This window comes from Boleophthalmus pectinirostris, unplaced genomic scaffold, assembly GCF_026225935.1.
Source record: "Boleophthalmus pectinirostris isolate CB_2022bp ecotype Guang Dong unplaced genomic scaffold, ASM2622593v1 HiC_scaffold_21, whole genome shotgun sequence".
Classification (NCBI taxonomy): domain Eukaryota; kingdom Metazoa; phylum Chordata; class Actinopteri; order Gobiiformes; family Gobiidae; genus Boleophthalmus; species Boleophthalmus pectinirostris.
In genome coordinates, this window is record NW_026571175.1 from 12,655,343 (window position 1) to 12,678,638 (window position 23,296).

The 23,296-nt window shown below is 39.4% G+C and overlaps 1 pseudogene; it reads right to left on the reverse strand.

Annotated features, from left to right (window-relative positions):
- The window catches only part of LOC129410153 (protein bicaudal D homolog 2-like), a 166,858-nt pseudogene that overhangs the window by 65,361 nt on the left and 78,201 nt on the right, over positions 1–23,296 (reverse strand).

Below are 23,296 nucleotides of genomic sequence, written 5' to 3' on the forward strand. Positions count from 1 at the left end.
GAAGAACAACTCAGAAATGCGCAGGGTTTGTGTGTGAAACATGTGCGAATGAAACCAAACACAAGTCCAGGTTTGTGATGAGAAAATATAGATCAGAAAATAGCGTACTATGAGTCCTTTGACAGTATTTTTACTTGAGTGAAGGTGCTGATTAGTCTGACAAGTTTTATGTTGACAATATAATGATTTGAGTTTCTTGCACCACTCTTTCAGATCTCTGGTGCATTTTTCCTTTCAATTACATGAAAACATTAAATCAAATGTTACGGCTACAAGTAGTTACAAAGCCTGAATCATTCTTATATTTGTTCATTATGAATAAAGTCTTTGTTCATGTTTAGTTGAATGCGTAGTTATTAAGTGTTATTGCCTTAGTTTCCCAAATACTTTTTACGGACCACTATTTTATCCTTGGTGAGTAATATTATTTTGAAGTACTTGAGTAAACATTTGGCTACTCTACCCTTCACTAAGTATCATCACCATCATCAGTACATTATTTAGCCTCTTTAAAGCTACCGTCTGTTATTAGATGGCTGGCCCACGCCTGTTGTATTCTCACATATCAGTACTAGATGCTATCAACATTATTTCTGTCTGTTAGTGTCCCCGCTTTGGCCTGACAGAAGAAGACACAGGTGGGCTTGAACAAAGGTCCAGTGAAGGGAGGGAGCAGGGAGCAGGTTTCACATCTGCCATCTAGAAAAAAAAAAAAGAAAAAAAACCTGCAGATGGTAGCTTTAACGGGCCCACGTGATTTTCTGCTCTATGTTACAATGTTGTTTCCTCATCACTCATTCACACACATTTAACACATAAACCCTGCATTCACCTTGTGATGCCACGTGATAATACAGGAAGTACTCCACTGTGTTTTTAAACTCCATACACCTTCACTAGAATTGGATACAACATGGGGATCATTTCAGCTCTGAAATTGCCAATCTCTACTGGACTAAATGTAAAACGCAGCTGTTACTGTACTTGAAAACTACCACTACATGACATCACAAGGTAGAACAGAGCATTTTGAGCTTTGGAGGTATAGAAAGACAAATTAAAAAGAATTACTCAAGCATGTGTTAAAGAAACAAAACACAACTCCAGCGATGTTTTTGATGGCTTCAACTCACAAGAGTAAATTTTACGTTGTATAGGACCTTTAAGAACTGAATGACCTTGCCTATAGCTTACTTCCTGTTTAAACCCTCACTTTGCACACTTAACTGAGCCCACTTTAGTTCCCACAGGCGGTACACTGTGTAGTCTAACTCTTTCATTGATGGGGTGTGCTTGTGTAATGAAGCCATGCAGACTTTCCATTATGACGCGTTTGACTTGCCCGCAGGCTGGGGGCGCTCTACATTCTGTGATTGCTTCAACTCGTCCCACACAAATAATGTATTGATCTGTGATGAGTAAGAAGCAGTTCAAGGTTAATGGCAGGGTAAACTGTGCTTCAGAACACAACAGGCTAATGGGATGTTCTATTTCAGACCCATTATGTAGAAGAAAGGCACAAATCATTGTCATTGTTGGATGGCTCTTTCAAACAATGGTAAACATGCAGTGTTGTGAAAGCTGTGATGATTTTATTTATTTATTTATTTATTTAAATGCTGCCTTTTAATTAATTTTTCATGTTTTTCCACATCTAATTCTGTCACAATACTAACATTTATTTCAGTACTGCAGAATAGACTTGATACTCAAAACTAATTCAGATACAACAATGATAATAAACTTCTTTAGACCATGGAATGTCATAATAGTATTTTCTTTTATATTACCATGTTGTTAAATTTGTCATCTCTTAGTTTTCTATGTAGGTTCCATAGTGGTTCATGGGAGTATATTAGTCTAATTGCTTTTATATTTGTTCTGATACAGCTCAAGATCATTCTAAAGCTATTCAGGAAAGGTTCATTTCTGTCCTGGGAATGTCACTTTTTAGTATAGTTACCTGATCAAACGAGTATCTAGTATCGATCTTTTATACCAGGAGACGAGAGTGGCTCAGAGTGTGTGTGTTCTGATCCAAAGGTCCAAAGATTGGCACAGATCTGAAAGTTAGCTGTTCAAATCCTGCTCTAAACTTTAAAAAATGTTGTTGTTAGAGCAGTCGGATCCGGTGCCCCACATGCTGGAAGTTCAGTTCTAGGTAACACAGATGAATACTGCTTTTGTGTTGTTGGGCAAGACACTTAACATACCTTGTTGCCGTTGTTTACTTAGACTGCACAGGAGCTCTTCCTTGAAGGTAGAGAAGCACTATATGACTTTCTGATGAATTTACCAAAACTAGTAGATGAACTGATGAAAGAACCATTTAAGAATCTTGAAGTAGCATGTTTCTATTTTTTTTGAAAGTGCAGTGAGGTTTACAACAGGTGAGGCGAAGTGCAGTAGGCTCAAACATGTTGATGGGCACTAAGCTGCTTATATTTTCTTTACAAAGACATAATAATCACTTTTACTAATAAAAGTATTAAGCTTTAATGATTTATTTGGTTTACACATGAAAGGGGAATACTAAAAAAATAAATAAAATAAAAATCTGATACAAATCTTTAACCCCGATTTATAAAATATATAAAAAAGAGCAAAATATCCAACTGAGCTAAACCCCATTATACCATCATTGAGTTGGATGATTACATCACCTTCCTGTAAACAATTTGTAGACAGAATCTCCACACTAGGACTATAGTTAATGTGTTTGCTAATGATTTGCAGTCGAATTTGACACTGTCTAGTTTAAACTTATACTTATAGTCCATATTTTTGTAGTAAATGTGCAGCTACAGACACGCCCCGCGCAGAGACAGACTCAGAAAGTATTTATTTATTCTTACTGACACTGAGCAGATTTTTTATCCCCAAAATGACCGGTGAGGCACTGCCTTTCCTGCCTCCCCTGACTGCAAGTCGCTGGTATTGTGGCATAATGGAACTCACCCCATTCATTATTCAATTTCCTTCAGCTTTATTTGCAAACTGTAAACTACAAAGTGTTTGGAAACTATACAAAAAAAATGACTGATATTTGTACTTGATCTTAAATGCTTGGTTTTACAGTTAAATCAAGCACACCCAATCAGGAATTACAATAAATATTTACTTTGCACTCCTGAGAATCTATCTGGTCAATCTCCTGCTGTTGTTATTGCTGGTTAACCATTTATTCAGACCAATCACAGAGCAGCATTGTGGTTTGGGCGGAGCCAAATCCAATCAAATTTGATCAATATTAATTACGTTTGATAAATAAATTAGCAGAAGTGACATAGAAGTGACATGGAGTATTTGCACCATTGGTTTGTTGTGTATTGTTTAGTTTGAAGAGAATCATCCAGTTTAATGGTGTACATGAATCAATAGCCCTGTCATGTTTCCAACCCTTTTAAAACGCATCCATGACTACAGCCTGGGGACACTAGCTCATAGAATGGAAGTCATTTTCTCCACTCATTGTTCGTCTTTGCTTTGTTTGCTTTTTACACAGATATATCATTACCTCAAAGTATTCCCTTAGGCATGCACCGAAATGCTTACGCTGCACTCTGTACATGTGCGCTCATCATTGACTTGTGCTGTCTTTTGTTTGGTGGAGAAGCCATTTTCAAAAACACATTTAAGTTTTTTATCCATTTTCTACTATGAAATTGTTCTGTTGTTTGTCTTAGACTTGGTTTGGTCTTGTTTTGGTTTAGCATGTTGATTATTTTTATTTATCAATATATTTTTTTTGCTTTTTGAAACTTTTTTTTTTTATTAATTCATTACACTGACCAGTTTTGGAGATGTCAGTAAAAATGTTGTTGTTTTGGTCTGTTTTATTGGATGATCAAGTAAACTGTCCTCCAGAGGTGAGGACTTGCATGTCGTGACTTGGACTCGAGTAAGACTTCAGTCAGTGTTTTTAGGACTTGAGACTTGACTTGAGAAAATGAACTATGACTTGAGACTCGACTTGGGCTTGAAGGTCAGTGACTTGGGACTTGACTCGGACTTGAGGTCTGTGACTTGAGAAGACTTGAGAACCACTTTTAAATCTGAATTCTTTCTGTTCTGACCATAATGATTCACACTAAGATCTAATCAAGACATTTAAAAAGGAAAAAAATGACTAAATTAATTTCTATAATTCTTATATACTCTATAAATATTCCTACATAAATATACTGTGATTTTTTAAAGTATAATTTGTCTTAAAATTCATATAAATGGCAAAAATCTAAGCTATATTTGGTGCTTTGGTTTAAAGACTTGAAATGACTTGAAGCTCAAAGCAGATGACTTGAATTTGACTTGGACTTATGGGCCAGTGACTCGAGACTCAGCTTGGACTTGCCTGTATTTGACTTGGAACTTGACTCGGACTTGAGGTCAAAGACTTGAGACTTACTTGAGACTTGCAAAACAACGACTTGGCCCCACCTCTGCTGTCCTCATTCATCCATGTATAGAGACAACTTCAGTATATTTAGTCATTACATATCACCTTAAAAACCCAGAACCTCTTGAATTCTAGATTTTTTGCTAAACCAAACCTTTTTTGTGTAAAAGATCAGATAGTGTTTTGTGCTTGTTCACGCTAAATAGTCCCAATATAACACCCACTGATTAATGAAATTGAATTAATTTGCACTTCAGAGACCCTTACCATCAGTATCCAAAAAAAATAAAATAAAATAAAATCACTAGGTCCAGGATTCTACTCGATGTTCAGTATGCAGAAATATTTTATACCACTTTATCATAACTATACCATAAATAATCTTAATAAAGCATGAACAAAAACTTACATAATAAACCCCACCCATCAATCCAAAGCATAGCCAGGCTGGCACCACCTAGTGCCTCTGCTCAAGTTCATTCCTCTCCAGCAACTAGGTCAGGAATCAAAATACAATAGACAGTTCGCAAAAACCCCGGAAGTGCAAGTTCAGGCACCAGCCAATCAGCGAAGAGCCATATATTCAGTGTTGTCAACGATTCCTGAGATCGAGTATTTAAAGCCGTAATAAAGAGAATGTTTGGAATTTGAATTTCATCAAGGGGAAAGACTTTATTGTCCTTCTTCCTACGGGGTTTGGGAAAAGCTTAATGTACCAGTTAGCCCCGTTAACGGTGCATTATATACATTACAACCAAATAGCAGCGATTGGTTAAATGATAAAAAGTACCAGCTACTGTCGAGCGAACGAAATCTAAGGCTGCGAGGTCAGGCCGTTTGTACGAAGTAAAATGAAGTAAAACCAGCTGATGAATCAGGCTACCCAAAACATGACCTAGATATAAAAACTTCCAGCTGAAGTAGTCCTGTCCAAGACTAGCTCAAGACCTGGAGATGGGTTCAGGTCACCCTTATCCTATTGACTCTGTTGAAAGATCGGTCAAATGCAGAGGACAAATTTCTCTAAGGGGAAAATAAAGGCTAACCTTAACCTCTATCATGATTAGTAGTAGTGGTAGTTACTGAGCCTGAATCATTCTTAATAAACTATTTGTTATGAATATGAAGTCTTTGTTGATGCTTTATTAAGGCTATGACATGGTTATGAACTGACCAACTTTATAATAGCCTTAATAAAGTAGTAAAGTTTTGATATGATATGAGAACCATTAATATCTGCACCCCATAGGTCTATATCCTAATAGTTTTCCCTGACCTGACCTTACTCACACCATCAGTTCTTTCCATATTTCCATTGTGATTCTGTCCACAAGCACCCCACTCATCCTGGTCTTTTTACTGTGAAATGGAGCCCTTTCAATAATACAGCGTTTTATTCTGTTCTGGTTCCCCTCTTCCCCTCCCTCCCACGGTCCCTCGCCTCTGCCTGGCTCAGAGCTTATCGGACTGGCTCAGCTGCTGGGGCCCTGTCCACAGAAAACCCCGATGAGGAGCAGAGAGCAGCCAAACAAATATAGCCACTTCCCGACATGGGCTTGTTGATGTCGAGTACTTGGGCACAAAGTGGGAGCATGCTTGTAGTTTTAATTGGATAGTAACGGCGCAATGCAATGGACCAAGTTTGAAGAGGGTGCCAGGGTGTGTGGACCCAAATACTAACTCATAATCTCCCACAGTGTTCTCGCCCCAGTGGTTCAGTGAATAGAGCACACGTCCCAACTTGAGGTTCTGAGGTTCAAACGCTGCTCGGACCGAGTTCTGTCATTGTGTCCTAAGGCTAGACACCTATGGGTGATTAGATGTAGTCAGCAGGGTCGTTAGCTTTGCCTTCGTCAGTCTATACCCCAGGGCAGATGTGGCTACAGAGTGAATGAGCAGAGCTTTGTGAGGCTTCAGCAAGTCTGTGAAGCAAATTATAAGTGTAAGGTCTCAGTCAAAAGGTCTCTGGTTCAAATCCCTGGCTGGACCCATAGTTTACATTTTCTCACTGGAGGTTCAAGTATTTTTGTCAGTTTACTCCAGTGTCATTAGTCAACCAAAATATACAAAATAAAGCAATCTACAGCACTTCTAATTAAAGCTTAGAGATCTGGACATGGATCTTTGGGTCCTGCACTACCAGTGCTGTCACCCTCTGTTCATGACAGGTCTCCCACCAGCGTAAATGATGGGTCAAATGCAGAGGATACATTTCCCAAATACATACATTACCATTACTACTGTAACCTCTCTGTAACAGGAAACCATCAACACTATTACTATTCAATTGCAAAAACAGATATTGCTATTTAAAAATATATAACATTTGTCTCTTTCCATGACATCCTTCTACAGATATAGCTACATAGACCTTTTATTATCCCTAAAGCAAAATTCTTTTTCACAAACCCTGTCAAAAGAAAGCAAATAGACAAACAATAAAGACAAATGGACAGAGGACAAAAACACACACATGCTGATGAGGATCCAGATTACAGACTATTGAGAGCAGTGATGGCAGGAGGGATAAAGCTTTTATTGAAGTGTGTGCGCACGTCCACCTCAGAGTCCTGTATGTGCAGCCTGAGGGCAGTAAACACAAGTGTGTGTGGAGGGTGCTCTGAGTCCCTGCTGACTGTCTGGGCTGTATAAAGTGCTTATCATCAGCAGGAGGAATTTTATTTTTACATTACTAAAACAGAGTTGGGTTTTGAAAACACTGATTAAATTGCAGGTCTCGGATTTTTAGTAATTTATTTATTTAACAAATGAGAACTATTCTGTTTTTATGGAAGCAACTTTAAAAAGTGTCTTGCCCAAGGCCACAACCAGAGTATGCATCTAGCAACTTTTAAAAGTATCCACAAATGGCGTCAAACTCTTGATGTTGGATCAGATGTGCTACTCCAAACTCCATCAGTGAAAATGGAAGCCTGTGACAGTTAGGGCAGGGACGCTGAGTCGACGTGACATGGCACTCTCACATTCTGTGTTAATCCACGCTTCATGCATGCTGATGTGTTTTCATTTTGGAATTATTTAGCATTTCAAATTGAATATTGAAAAGCAAACATTTTCACATTTTCTTCTTCTCCTGGCTCAACCAAACCTCAAATAGGATATCTATTCAATTTAGCTGCAATCCAAAATTGTATTGCTTTTCAGATTGTTTGAAAAGTTTTAATTTTGAGGATAAATGTATTATTATGATTTTAGTTATTTTTTAATATTTTTGTGCAAAGATAGAGATTATGAGATCTTAAAGGTGAGTTCCTGTCTTATTCTTGCAAAGAAGTAGATTTCTCCCCCCCATAGATAAAAATAAATGCAATTTTTGCACATTGTCTGAATTTAATTGTAAACTTCACATTGTGTTAGAAAAAGCTGCATGCATGATTGCAGAGACTGGCTGCCCTGCCCCTGTTGTATTCTCACATATCACCACTAGATGTTATCTATGTTGCTGCAGTCTGATAGTGTGCCAGCTTTGCCCTGATAGAAGAAGACTACAGAGCACAGGTGAGCCTGAACAAAGCTGCGCTGAGGAGAAAGGGGTGCAGGTTTACATCTGCCACCTACTGGTAAAAACCTGGAGATTGTAGCTTTAAGATTTGCAGACATTTGTCACCATGGAGATGCTTTTGCTTTGCCTGAAGTGTTTCTCAGATTAGAATTAAACTTACCTATTTGACATTTATTCATTTAGGTGTCGTTTATGTCTCAAAATTTACCTTGGATAACTTGGATTCTTGTTGAGAGCAAAGCCACATCTGCACAAATCTAACCTCTAACTGGTGACTTACGTTTAATGCCATACTGAACACTCCAGTTAAAATAATAATATCTCCATGGAGATAAGCAGGTGATGGACCACCAGAAAAGTTACACAGTGCAACTTTTAATAAGAAAGTTTTAGCAAACGATTAACTACCAGAATATGATTATGCATATTAATATAATGGACAAATAAATATGAATTAACAAGTTAGCCACGTACATGTGTGCAAATTAGAAGCTAGTTAGATAATTAAAAAATATGACTGAAGGCACTGGTAGATAAAATGCAAAAAAAAAAAAAAAAAAGCACCAAAGTACCAAAAGTCTGGGTTCAGGATAAAATCAGCCAAAAGACTATTAATACTTTACATTGACATTACGCTGGGGGTGTCCTACATGTATGTCTAAGTTGGAATGCTCAGGAGTTACCATGGAAACACAATGCACACATTAGCGACCACCACCAAAAAGTTTCAAGATTGTCTGAAAACTTAAATACATAATGGATTTAAACAGCACATTTTCAAAAACCTGTGATCAAAACAAGCTTCCATGGTTCTTTTTGGATGTTTGATTTTCAACAAAAATGAGAGTGACTAAGGGAAACTGTTGGCTAATGATAGGTTAACTTATGACTGGATTTTATGTGTAAGAGACTTGTTTAACAGTAAAAATCAGCTTGAAGTTAGTTCTTTGTGGCCAAATTGTGTTAAAGTAAAGCTCAGATTAAAGTCTCACAAAGCCTCAAACAGAGCAGTGCCTATAGTTAGCATCACACCCCGGGGAATGTTGACGTCAGCTGTAAAGTATATAAGTGCAGGTTTCCACTGGACCCTGAGGTAAAGTTATAACATCATCACTTTATATTCTCAGGAATCATCTTTTCAATTGGCATACTTGGGCCATAATCCTATTACATAAATAGACGCATTGACTTTGTGCAGGTGCAAGATAAGTTCTCCATCCGTCCTTTAGAAGCAGGAATGTGCAGACCTAAGTATGCAGTTAGCACATGATACAGGCTCTTTACATACGGGGCTGTACGGTGAGTGGATATGAGCCGGAGCAGAGGGGACTTCCATGGTGTTGTGGAGTGTTAGCGTGAACCAGGTGCTGCATTAGATAACATTACAGGATGCAGGCACTGGTACTTCAGCATAACCTGGTTTGGTGAAGTAAACTGGGGATTTACTAGTAGACATCCTGACAGGGTATCCTCCTGGTATCAGAACTGCATTTGTATAACAAACACGTAAAGCATTTTCAAGCATGTTCAATCCAAGCACTGTTCTGCAGTGTGTGTCAATCTTTTTTCTACTTTAGACAGTTTAATATGAGTTTTGATGAATAAAATGAATCTTGTTAAAATGCTGTCTATTGTTGTAATTCAAACAGTTAATGGGACTAGACTCTAAGGCTACGTTTATATGAAGACGCAAAAGTAGCATCGCGTCTTCACTTTTAATTCCGTGTTTAGACAAGCGTGTGTGGAATTCGAATGGGTATGCATGCCAGGTTTCTGTGTACTGTATGCTAGGGTGACCATATTTCCGTTTTTCAAAACCAGAACACCGTACAGGGGGTGAGAAGTGGGGCCTCGTCATCGACATTGAGCTACTCTCACCTCGCAAAGCTTTTTAATGTGTTTCTGTGTCCTGGTGAGCTTTGAGGTCCCTGGCACCCTCAGTGAACACCGAAACATATATGCCTGCTTTGCACACTATGCACATGGCCTCACACGTGTCTCGACCCGGACGGAAAGCGGGGAATTTCTTGTACAAATCATCGTTAAATGTGTATTTGCGCTTCGGCATGTTGCAGGCTGACCAACTGTTTGTGTCTGCTCACTCTTTCTGAGTGCACAGAGAGCTACGAGAGCTGCTCAATTTAATGGACCAATGAATTACCCATTTGCATCACTTTATAAAAAACCCTATGTGATGTAAACGCATACTCGACATGAGCAAATCTGACCAGAGTTTTGCGTCTTGGGCAGTATAGACGGAAACGTTATGGCGGAGCGCATTCAACTTTTCCACTCTGGAGGGTGCTTTCAGATTTTTGCGTTTTTAAGCCCCAAAAACGCCATCACTGTCTAAACGAAAGGCACCTCAGATAAAATATTTTGTCATTTTTACCCGCAAGCATTCTCGTGTGAACAGGCCCAAACTGAAATTGTCAGGTTTGACATTTGTGAATTGAAATTAATGAATGTACAGTGTAATCAAGAATCTGAACACATAACACGTAAAATTCATCTCACTGTAGAAAAAGCTCCTGGCACACAGAAGAGTGAAGCAGTTATAATCAGGTTACAAACTGTAGTCGCCAACATTAAAATGTAACTTCAAAGAGGTTCATTTTGGTCTTAATTCATTATATTTGTATATTCACATCACGTGACTCTTCTGAAGAAGGATGCAGAAGGCATTTGAAACATGAAACATTTGAACACACACTGAGCTGTAAAAAAAAAAATTAAAAAGAGCCTTTATTTGGAAAGAAATGGTAATGATCAGAATGAGTCTTGTAAAACACACAAACAGAAAGAAACACAGCAACACTTGTGCCAAATGGACTATGAAACAACATGGTTAAAAAACAATGCAGTGCTTTTTTTTTTTTTTTTTTACAATAGATCAAAGAGAAAAACAATTATGGAGGTGCTTATCGCATAATAACAAAATCTTTCTTTTTTTAAACACCATAAACATTGTCGATGTGATAATCCAGTAACGTAATCCAGTAATACCCCATGGTAAATGCAATGCTGACATCATCAAACTGCAACTAAGAACCTTCCTCGTCAGGTATATTTCATCTTAAGTCAATGCATAAAAACACAAATCTTCAAAGCTTTTCATAGGCAAGTCCTACCTACGCTTCTGGTGACATAACCCGCGGGTTTGAGTCCAATTACATTTCTCATATAGATCCACTTACAGGCAGAACATCTTGTCTGGCAGGCTTAACCCAGTGACCTTGTTTATATTTAATGCACCGTGGTGTAGACAATAAACACCTATGGTTAATCGATACATGTCCGGAGACTGAGGAAGCAGTTTGCCAGCACTAGTATTTTGATCTTTGACCGTGTATAGTGTTCCTTCTGTTTCCACTTCTGTCCATTGATTTCACTGATGGAGCTGGATCATGACAAATAAAGATAGACCCATATTGTTGGACGTTATATCAAGCCAATATTTGCACTTTTTAGCGCATCAGCAATCTGCCTGAAATTTTCAGCACAGGCCCATATTTTGCTTTGTTCGATCTACTGCCTAAAAATACACAGAAAGCTTTAATCGAACATTTTAGTGCAAAGAGATAACTGTGTAAAAAGTGACTACAGGTTGTGGTAGAGAAAGTGTCGCTCTAATCATACTCACAAGTTCTGAAATAAGATGGTAGTTAAATAAATAAATAGAAACCTGTCTTGTTTAAAGAGGGCAACCAACTTTATTTGTATAAATTTGTATATTTTTTAATATTTACTTATCTATTTATTACTTCCATAGAGTACTGTATATGAACAGTGCTAGTGGTACATGAGTCCTCCACCTGTAATAATTCAACAAAATGTGAATCACCACTCGTACCATTTACTTGAGGTCAAACTAAGTCTGTGTATTGTCTGTATCTCATTATACAGCATTTTATTGTCCAATAATCAGGAAGTGCTAGTATTTGTTAGCTTTGGATGACTTCAGTCTACTCTAGTCTCTGGAAATTGTGAAAATTATATATTATAAAGTCATCAAGGTGAATAATTAGGGCACTCCAAATGCGTAAGATTAGTGAAGAAGAATAACTCTGAGCCACTGCAAACCATTTAAAATGAATTTATGTTGTTTCAAATTTTAAGACTCTAAAAATCAGACACTGGGCCTTTAAAAGCTTTAAGTAGTAAAAAAAAGGTGAGTGTGAATTCTATGTGGCAAAGAGTTTGGGCAACCTGAGCTGCATGTTTTTTCTTTTTTTTTTTTTTTTCTTTTCTTTTTTTTGGCAAAAGCTCAGAAATACTCTTTTTATGCTAATAACACAAATATTACTTGAATTCTTTGTCGAGACAAGGCTGTATTCCATGGGTGGCCCATTACCAGAATCAAAACAGACTTGGCCTTTTGATGATGGACACAAGAAAGTGTCTATTCACATATTTGTCATAGAGGAGCCTCATTTACGAGATGACAGTAATGGGCCCTACTCAGGCTTTGATGACATTAGTATCACATATCGGAGAGCTTTTTTTCTACCAAATTCTGAGTTGGGAGCTTTAAGAAGGTGAATAAAAGAAAAGGTGCATTTGATGTCAGTGCGGAGACAGAAGAGAAGAGCATCCTTTGAAACCGCTTTGCAGGGGTATATACAGTCCAGCTTTATATTCCGTTATGATGTAAACAAGTAGCATATATTTTCTTTAAAGATATACATATAGATATATTTTTTTTTCTTTTTTTCAATTTGATCGCGTTTATTGGACTGGAAAAGAGAACAGAAAACATGTGTCTTTACTGTGATCAGGCTTGAATATTCTTAAAACTGACGCTTGTTCCTTGCATTGAAATGTTCATTTGGCTAAAATATTCTACAGTTTGGCATAAAATTTGTCTATCTCCATGGAGACTGTTTCCAAATATGGTTTTAACTTACAGATGACTTGCCACCTCCAAAAAGTTACATAGTGTACCTTTTAAATAACCATGATTTTTATTGTTATAGATACTTTGCATCATCATCATGCTGGGGGTGTTCTACATGTATGTGAATGTTCATCAGTTACCATAGTGACATAAGGCACAAATGAGCCAAACACAGCCAAAAAAGTTTTAAGATAGTCTGAAAGCTCAAGAAAAAATACAAAATGGATTCAAACAATACATTTTCAGAAGCCTGACATCAATACGAGTGTTCATGGACCAGTTTAGGTGTTTGATTTTCAACAAAAATGTGAGCGTGACTAACTGAAAAACTGTTAGCTAATGCTACCTAGTTTGTGACTGTAATTTTACATGAGACAGACTTGTTTAACAGCACAAATCAGCTCAGTTGTTGTAGTTCCAACTAGAGTTCTTTTTGGTTGGATTGTTCTGAAATAAAGCTGCAATCTATTGTGCTCGGGACCCAGGAAAAACCGACCTCCACCTCGAGAAAGTGCAATGAAGCGGCCCATCAAATCAGGATTCCGAAACACAAACTCAGGCTAGTTTGGTGCAGACCAAGTCAGTTGGATTTATGTCAAAGCTAAAATGGCAGGGCACACAGTAAATGGGAAGAAATGTATTTTTGTCATTTTCTTATGTTAAGCTGTGTATGTGTAGAGAAAATGTCTTCTAAACACTTTATAGTGACATTTAGACTTTCTTTCACATCATTTGACAGTAGACAGAAGTTTTTTCTGAACATTTAATACTCAAACTGCCATAACTGAGTTGCCAACAGTTAACGTTAGGTAACAGACTATATTTATTAGTAGGAGCGAGCGATACCTGATGTTACCTTAAACTTTCTCGGGCATCCATTTTCAACAGATGTCGGGAGAACTGACTTGGATTTATCAACTAACAACTTTCAGCAGAATGTAGGGTAAAGCTCAGATAAAAGTCTAACAAAGCCTCAGACAGAGCATGCCTACAGTTAGCATCACACCCCCAGGGAATGAAGTATAAACTGCAAAAGACATGCCTCCAAATACCTGATTACCTCCATGAAGATAAGATAAGATACATTTAATGCCATTCTGTGGATCATCCCAGGCAATGACATATCTGTGATAACAAGCAGGTGGCGGACTCTCTACTAGAAAAAGTTAGTACGTGGCACACCTTAAATTTATCTTCACATAACAGCATGTTGTTCACGTAAGACGACGGCAGGTAGATGCTGAGGTGACTTTGAATAGAGCCATATAGGATGCTCAGTGAAAATCAGATTAGGTTTGAAGGACATAGATGTTTGTGTCCTCAACAGATGCTGCTACAAGAAGCAAATGAACCCCAAACATTACAAATCGCAGTCCCATCCATATCCTCTGCCGACACCCGTCCCATTTAGGAGCAGACTGTTTTTCTTCAATGTACTTGGATAACCCAATTCATGTAATGGACTCTAATTAAAAAGAGTGACTGTGGGGAGCTGCCTCAGATGTATATTGAGCATTTGTAAAGGCACAGATAGTACTAATAGTCTCAGCCCACACACCAAGGAAACAACTTTATTTCACAATTTCACTTTTATTCAATGTAGTCTGTGAGCTAATCTACCAAATAGGCCAGAATGGATGGTTAGAACACAACAAATTGAAAACAAAAAAGCCAGACTCCCACATTTGTACTAAAAGCATTTCACTTAATGGACAAATGGGGAAAAAACTATGGGTATATCGAAGTTTGCTGGATCATTTTGCTTTTATCTAAAAAAAATAAAACATGTAACTAGTTTCTTTTCAAGATGGACAATAAATATTATGATTGTTTTGTAAAGTTAGCACATCTTTTAAGGCACTGCGCTAGATTGTGACACTTAAAAAAACAGTTAAAATGTTCAAAAACAGAACTAGTTAATTCTAAACAGTTTGCATTCTTAGCATCCTAATAACTCATCTAAATTGTCAGAGGCCACAGTGGATTTTGCTGTCATGGTAATGCGCACTAGCATGCCAACAGAGTTTCAGACTTCCTTGTTCGTGAATGCAAAAGCACTTTATAATTAAGTAGACAGCATATAGAGCTGAGTTTCACCATATATATGAGCACTGAGGCAAAACAGATTAAATTTATTCCATCAAAAAAGCCTGTTAAACCATGGAGTTGAACCTGCCCCCCCCCAGTACAAGTCCTTGATACTGCTTATTAGATTTTAACACCACCACATAATTATTTCCATTATATAAACCATTTCCATTATATAAATCTTTTCATCACTTCACTTGCTCTCCATGTGTGATTTGTGAAGGCTGCACAAAATGCCAGGGTAATTGTACAGTAATTCTGCAGTTCCTGTTCACTCCTCCAACTTCCCCTAATATAAACGATTGCTCTTTGTGTGGTTGGAGGAAAATCCACTTGTGCCTGAGGAGCAGTATTGAAGCGGAGGACTTAACGCAGCCATGGGAATCATCCAGTCTGCGTATTTACTTTAGCTCCTCGGCTCCGTTCCATCTCCTCCAATTAGCCAAAGTCCTGCTCAAATGTGACTTTGGATGTCTACTCCCTCCCACTGCAAATCCAGAGTAAGTGTGAATATTGCAACTAAAGGGCCTATATTACGCAAAATTGACTCTTGTGAGCTGGAAAAGTGCACCTTGCATTGTTAAAAGAGTGAGTGCTGGTGATGGTCGAAGGGGCTGATGGCACAGATTGGCAGCCTCGCTTCCAGGATAGCACCACCGAGTGTGGAGTGAATGAATAATGCAAAACTGTAACGCAACTCTGAGCATCTGGAAAAGCGCTACATTATTATTATTATTATTATTATTTAACATTTATTCACATGCAGGTGATTTTATTGCTAAAATCATCTGATCTGTAACTTGGCTGGTGGTATCTTTTGCTTGTTTCCATAAAAATAGAAATGTACAGCTAACCTGATTCATCAGCCGGTTTTACTTCAGTTCACTTCATACAAACCGTCTGACCTCGCAGCCTTAGGTTTCGTTCGCTCGACGGTAGAGGTAGGTGAGTATTTTTTATCATTTAAACAATCGCTGCTATTTGACCGTGATGTATGTAATGCTCCGCTAACGGGGCTAACTGGCATATTAAGCTTTTCCCAAATCCTGTAGGAAGAAGGGCAATAACATCTTTCCCCTTGATAAAATTCACTAAACATTCTCTTTGTTCCGGCTTTAAATCCTCGATCTTGGGAATCGTTGACAACAAAGAATGTATGGCTCTTCGCTGATTGGCTGGTGCCCAGTCTTGCACTTCAGGGTTTTTGCGAACCGTCTATTGTATTTTTATTTCTGACCTAGTCGCTGGAGAGAAGTGAAATTGAGCAGAGGCACTAGATGGTGCCAGCCTGGCTAGTCTATTGCTATTCTATTAAAGACTCTAGGCAACACAATAACATCTCCATAGAGCCAAGTTTCCAAACAACCAAAGACCACTCTGGTCCCAGTCTACATATAGGTCAAAGAACAGAATAGGTACAAAAGAGGAGCTACGAGCCGTTCAGGTGCATCTAGTTATTTAACATTAGCACTAAAACTTTGCAGCTACAATTATTAAGAAGAAAGACCTTAGCCACGCAGAAACAGATACAGCAAAAGCAAAAATGTATTCTGCCAACTGGACAAAGGTTTTTGAGTGCAGACATTTCGCAGCTCATCCAAGCAGCTTCTTCAGTTCTGGACACTGGACACTGTCTGAAGGGAGAAGATTCTACTCTAAAACTAACATTCCTACTTGTTTACAGTTTCAGTTTGTTAACTTGGTCTTTTGAACTGTGTGAACTGTGTTTGAGTCATATTAGTTTAATCATTTAGGCCCCTAATGAGTGATCTCAAACCTAGTAGCATACTGGCGATCTCTAGTCTTTCTTTTTTTTTTTTTTTTGGGGGGGGGGTTTGGGTCTGAGGATGGAGTTATAAATAGGAGATAAAAGATCTCTAAACCCTCCATTCCTGTTCAAAGATGGATTGTCTTTCCTAACAAAAAATCTTCCGTCTGTGTTGGTACATCCTCTTATGACGTGGCTGTTTTGTTTCTCCAAAATAACTCTCACTGCCGAACTGTCTGATATTTTCCTGGCTGTTTTTTTACCTCATGAATACCTCTCCTATCAACTCTTAATGTAAATCGGACTGCACTGTTACATGTAGGGGGTTCCAGAGTATGAATTAACCTCTGCTGATTTTTTACTGAGATCTTTGAGACCTAAATTGCCTGTTTCAATTGGACAAGCCCAGTTATCCGGTTTTCTTTGCATACAAACATAGTGAGAGCTGTAAATGTAAACTTATATTCCTTGCAATCTTCTCTGTTGTCCCTATAATTTCACACATGGCTTTGTCTCCGCTTGACACCGATAGTTTTGATCGTTGCAAGGGGGAAAGTGGAATAATTCATTTGTGAATCAGTGTGAAGATGATAATTAAAAAGAGTTGGTGCTGCGGGCAGATGATGTCTCAAATCTATCTAAACAATGCAGCTGCTGAAGTTGAGAAAATTAACTTGGAATTTAATACTGTCCATGAGTCAAATCTGCTCATGATTCGTCGATGGGAAGGCTGTTCAGATGCAAATGCGAGAGTGATTACATTTTAGACGGGCTTGTGCACAGTTGATTTGGTAATTAGTTTAAAACCCTACACATCTGATGGGATATATTGCAATTTAATGTGTGTTTTGTGAGTTTATTTTTCCCCATTTTCAGTTATTATTTCAAAAATGAACTCCACACCACTGTAGCCACTTCCGCTGTGGGGTAGACAAAAGCGATGCTGCCAATCTGCACCGTGGAGGCTCCTCTCTCCAGCAAAAACAGTCACACACAGTCGCCACATTGATACCAAGCAATTTGTCTTGCCTAAATACACAACAACAGTTTCAACCTGGAGAGATTCAGAAAGAGAAAGTATTAGTAATTTTATTGAATGCAGTAGCTTTGGAGCTCGGACCCCAGTGGAAGACATTGCGATTTACAAGATGTCTTCCACCCGGGGCATGGACACTAGAGGTGGTAAAGGTGAGGCAGAGGAGAGTGAAGAGGATGATGAGAGGATGAGGAGAGAGATGGGCAATGAGATGATGAGGAGAGTGAAGAGGACGATGAGGAAAGAGAAGGGCACTGAGACGATGAGGAGAGAGGACAATGAGAGGGATGATGAGGAGATGATGAAGAGAACAATGAGAGGATGATGAGGAGAGTCAAGAGGACAATGAGAGGATGAGGAGAGTGAAGGTGCTGATGATGAGAGTGAAATGCAATGAGATGATGAGGAGAGTGTAGGGGATGATGAGAGGATGAGGAGAGTGAAGGGGATGATGAGAGGATGAGGAGAGTGAATTGGATGATGAGGAGAGTGAAGAGGGCAATGAGAGGATGAGGAGAGTGAAGGGGACAATGGAGATGATGAGGGAGTGTAGGGATGATGAGAGGATGAGGAGAGTGAATTGGATGATGAGGAGAGTGAAGAGGCGATGAGAGATGAAGAGAGATGAAGGGGGAGATGAGATGATGAGGAGAGTGAAGAGGGCGATGAGAGGATAAGGAGAGTGAAGGGGACGATGAGATGATGAGGACAGTGTAGGGGATGATGAGATGATGAGGAGAGTGTGAGGAGGATGATGAGAGAGGATGAGGAGACTGAAGAGGGCGATGAGGGGATGAGGAGAGTGAAGAGGGTGATGAGAGGATGAGGAGAGTGAAGAGGGGGATAAGGAGAGTGAAGGGGGCGATGAGAGGATGAGGAGAGTAAAGTGGATGATGAGAGGATGAGGAGAGTGAGAGAGGGTGATGAGAGGATGAGAGAGTGAGAGGGGATGAGAGGATGAGGAGAGTGAAGAGGACTGATGAGAGGATGAGGAGAGTGAAAGGGGAGATGAGAGGATGAGGAGAGTGAAGAGGGTGATGAGAGGATGAAGAGAGTGAAGAGGACGATGAGAGGATGAGGAGAGTGAGAGAGGATGATGAGAGGATGAGGAGAGTGAGGGAGATGAGAGGAGAGGAGAGTGAAGAGGATGAGGATGAGGAGAGTGAAGAGGGATGATGAGAGGATGAGGAGAGTGAAGGGGGAGATGATGAGGATGAGGAGAGTGAAGAGGACAATGGAAGGATGAGGAGAGTGAAGGGGCGATGAGAGAGGATGAGGAGAGTAAAGGGGACGATGAGAGGATGAGGAGAGTGAAGAGGACAGATGAGAGGATGAGGAGAGTGAAGAGGACGATGAGAGAAAGGAGAGTGAAGAGGACGATAAGAGGAAGAGGAGAGTGAAGAGGACGATGAGAGGAGTGAGGAGAGTGAAGAGGGTGATGAGAGGATGAGATGAGGGTGAAGGGACGATGAGAGGATGAGGAGAGTGAAGGGGATGATGAGAGGATGAGGAGAGTGAAGAGGGCGATGAGAGGATGAGGAGAGTGAAGGGTACGATGAGAGGATGAGGACAGTTTAGGGGATGATGAGAGGATGAGGAAAGTGAAGAGGACAATGACGGGATGAGGAGAGTGAAGAGGGAAATAAGAGGATGAGGAGAGTAAAGAGGACGATTAGAGGATGAGGAGAGTGGACACTGATTGGATGAGGAGGAGGTGAGGAGGAGGTCTGGTGAGCAGCAGAAAGAAGAAAGATGATGAAGGCTGAGGAGCAGGTAAACCAGAGAAGTGGTGATTCACTAGCCACACTTTTATAAACTTTTGTAAACCTTGAGGTCAGATATTTACTTGAGCGGTCAGTAGTCATATTAATCGCATTTTATTTACTGTCAATTGGAGTCCTCATTATTTTTTTCCCTGTACCAAGTGGCCATAATACTACAGCAAACCATTACAAAGACGAATAGCACACTCGCCCAAGAAGCTGACTGATTTAAGAGGCTACTACAGCAGACGTGATTTATTTTAGCGGTCTTTTAGCTGCCCATAGAGATTAATTAACATGTCAAATTATCAAATGATTTTCCACAGACAGCAGCCTGTGTGTGCGTGTGTGGTATAACGCCGCCGTCTGTCAAACTTGGAGCAGGAAAATGCATTGGGGACCCGCAGTGCCAATAAGGAGCAGAAATCACAGGAGCCTCTGTGCCGTGGAGCGTTTCCGAGCAGATAAACGCAGCCGTAATATGGTCGAGTCGTTAGTTCCTTAGAGTTGCACACACTAAATGCTGGTTTCATAGTACCGGTTAAGGTCCATCCATCAGCAGGATATAACACCGCGACGAAAGTACACAAGTTCATTTAAGAGCAAATTGTAATATTAAAGATTTCCTTTTAATGTTTTAATTATGGTGTCAAAATCAATATCAAACTTTTTCTTTAGTATTGAAATTGGGTTTGAAATGTTGGTATCACTTGTTTGGGTTTATGCGAGCTATGCAATGCACTCATGCTATGCAATCTTGCCATTCTATCTACAAAGAAAGTCAGCAGCTGACACTAGAAGGCTGCTGTCTTGTCTAGTTAAACATTTGCTATAGCAGCTGAATTGCCCTGAAATAGCTAACAACCCCATCCCTTTGTATGTGTTATTGGAAGCCTACCAGCAAATGCTTTTGACCACAAGAAAAGACTTCCTCATAGTGCAAAAGTCAGACGTCAGTGGGGATAAACTGACCTGTTTGTTGGCCTTAAGGACGGTTCTTAGTGTTGCAATCTGTTCTGTTCCCTCTTGGTGCTGAGCAGGGATTTCAGTTTGAGGATCTCCTCCATGCATGCCTCCTTATCTTTGTCTGCCACTGTGCCCAGCTCCAGTGTGGCCACCCTCTGCCGGGAAAGCTCTGTAGTGCGATCCACAGCCAACTGGAGGTGCTTGATCTGATCCCGAATAATCGCCACCAGGTTGTAGATGTTCATTGGTTCTCTGCGGTGATCGGACACAGGTGATGGTAAAGAGGAGACTGGAGAGGGAGAGCCGTCGCTATGGTAACCTTGGTCTGGGAACAGGCCTTTGGTGAGGAGGATGGGAGAGCGCCGCCCACGTCCCTCTGGACTGCTGCGTCCGCCCTTGCCCCTCCTTGTAGAAGTCAAGCATGACCCTGTTGGGTGTCTCATTGTTGCACATGCACACGTGGTTGTACAAAGTGGCCAATTCCTCGCTGAAAGTGACCAACTCGTCCTGGGCCACGCTGAGGCTGCCCTGGGACTCACCAGCTACATCGCTCAGCTAGACAGACAAAAACAGGGAAAATGTTAGTCACTTTTGATATAATATAGTCATTTATCACATGTTTTATAATATGTTCCATTTTAGAGTTAGGACTTTTCATGATTGTCAATTTTTCTGGCATCATAATTAAAGGTGCATTGTAGCATTACTGGTGGAAGGCCTGTCAAATGCTTTTCTCTGTAGAGATGTTATTGCTTTGTCTAAAAGGTTTCACAGTAAATGGTATTAAACCTTTCTATCTTTGTGGAGACCAAACCAGACCAATTTACAGGTCGGATATGTGGAGAAGCAACCCCACTCACACTCAGAATGCCTGTTTTTCTAGGTATTTTTGAGCAATAAACCTGTAGTTGAATAAATGTAAGGCAGAGTTGTTTAATGTCATAACATTCCAGGCAGAGCAACGACATATCCACAGAAACAAGCAGGTGACGGACCCCCAACCAAAAAGTTACATAGTGCACCTTTAAATCATAATTTTTTTTAAATCACATTTTATCCACCATTAAACCACATCTCCAGCTGCACAACAACATAAATCATTTTGATGTAGGTTTATCATTTACAGTACAGCTTACATTAGAATTAGATACTGTTGCTGTAAAATACTTCATATTATCCCTTTAAGATACTTGTTTAATGTTTATATTGTAACTATATCTATAATAATAATTAATTGTTAAATAGAAGAAGTGTAGTACTAGTTACCTTGCGCAGCTCTTTCTCTAGCCTGTTCTTCTCGTCTCTCTCTGTGTTACTGATTTTCTCCAGAGCGGACAGTTTTTCTCCGAGCGTGGTGACATCATTCTCCAGTCGGGTGCGTTCTTCTTCGTAACGTGATTGACAGGTCTGATATTCTGCTTTGAGGGTCTTCAGCTCCTCCTTCAGTTCACCTGCCTCAGACACAGCCACCTGGGAAAGCAAAACCAATGTTAGGAAAATTGTGCACAAAAATATTATATAATAATAATATATATAATATAATGCTACACAGCAGCTGTTGCTGGTGGTACTTGTACTTCCTGTGTAGACAGACTTTTTTGTTTTGTTTAAGTCCTCATGTGGTTTTATTTAGTGCCAGTTGGATTCCTGAGACTTGTCCTTGTCCTTGTCCGGTCCTGATTTGTTCTTGTTTAGTCCTGGCTTAGACCTAGTTTAGCCCTGATTTAACCCTTGTTTTAGACCTGGTTCACTCCTGGTTCAGTCCTGGTTTACATTTGATTTCCTTTTGATTTTGTCTTGAATGTATACTGACTGTTTCTACTATGGTTACTAACGGTTTCTGTCTTTATCCATTCATTATTTACTTTGCCATTACTTACTAACCATTTAAAAAATTAATCAATACTAATTTATTAGAAACGCACCTTATATTTGCACTCCAGGATCTCGGGCCCGTTGATGTCCACCTCATAGTAGTCTCCATCCTCGTGACTGTCCCGCTCCTTCTCGTTGTCCAGGGCAGACTGGCGCTCCTTGCTAGCCTGGAGCTTGCGGATGGTGTTGAGGTTTTCAGTGAGGCGGCTGACCTTCTCCTGGTGTTCACACAGGGCCCCGTTGGCCTGTTCAAGCTGTTTCTGAGCGTCCTGCAGCGTGGACAGCAGAGACACCTTCTCACGCTCCATCTTAAGACACAGAAAAAATATATGAAAATATCTCAAAATTTCATAATATACTGAGCATTTTATAGGCATCAAGTTACAGATAGACACAATTAATACAACTGGTAATAAGCTGATAATTACCAATTGTAAGGATAAAGAAAATTGTGAATATAAATGATAAGGTTAGGCACAACATGGATTTTCCGATTGGATATAACATTATTATTACAGCAAAACTGTTTCCTTCTACCTTCCACTTGTGTGTAAAATCCTCCACTTACAATCTCAAAACTACTGAACAGCATCTTGTGCTACATAATATCAATCTAGTGTTGGCCTTCTAAATGTCGTGGGTTCCAGCAGGTGACTTAATAGGCTCCAGATGTAAAGTATCAGTCAAATCAAATGCGGGTCATTACATAGAGTTGAAACTGATTGAGCAATTTAAAATGCATTATTATCATATCACTTTATATATGTATGTGACAATAGGATTAAAAGGTAATAATGGTTGTACAAAAAATAAGAACTGTAAGCATATAAGCATAGGGAAGATATCAATAAAAATCATATTGCTGAATTTGTTCATGAAAAATGTGTTACAATATTTCTGAATCCGAATCATATAGACCAATGTAAATAACTTAAATTGAGATTAACTGGATAACCTTGACTTTATACTGAAGTCCTGCTT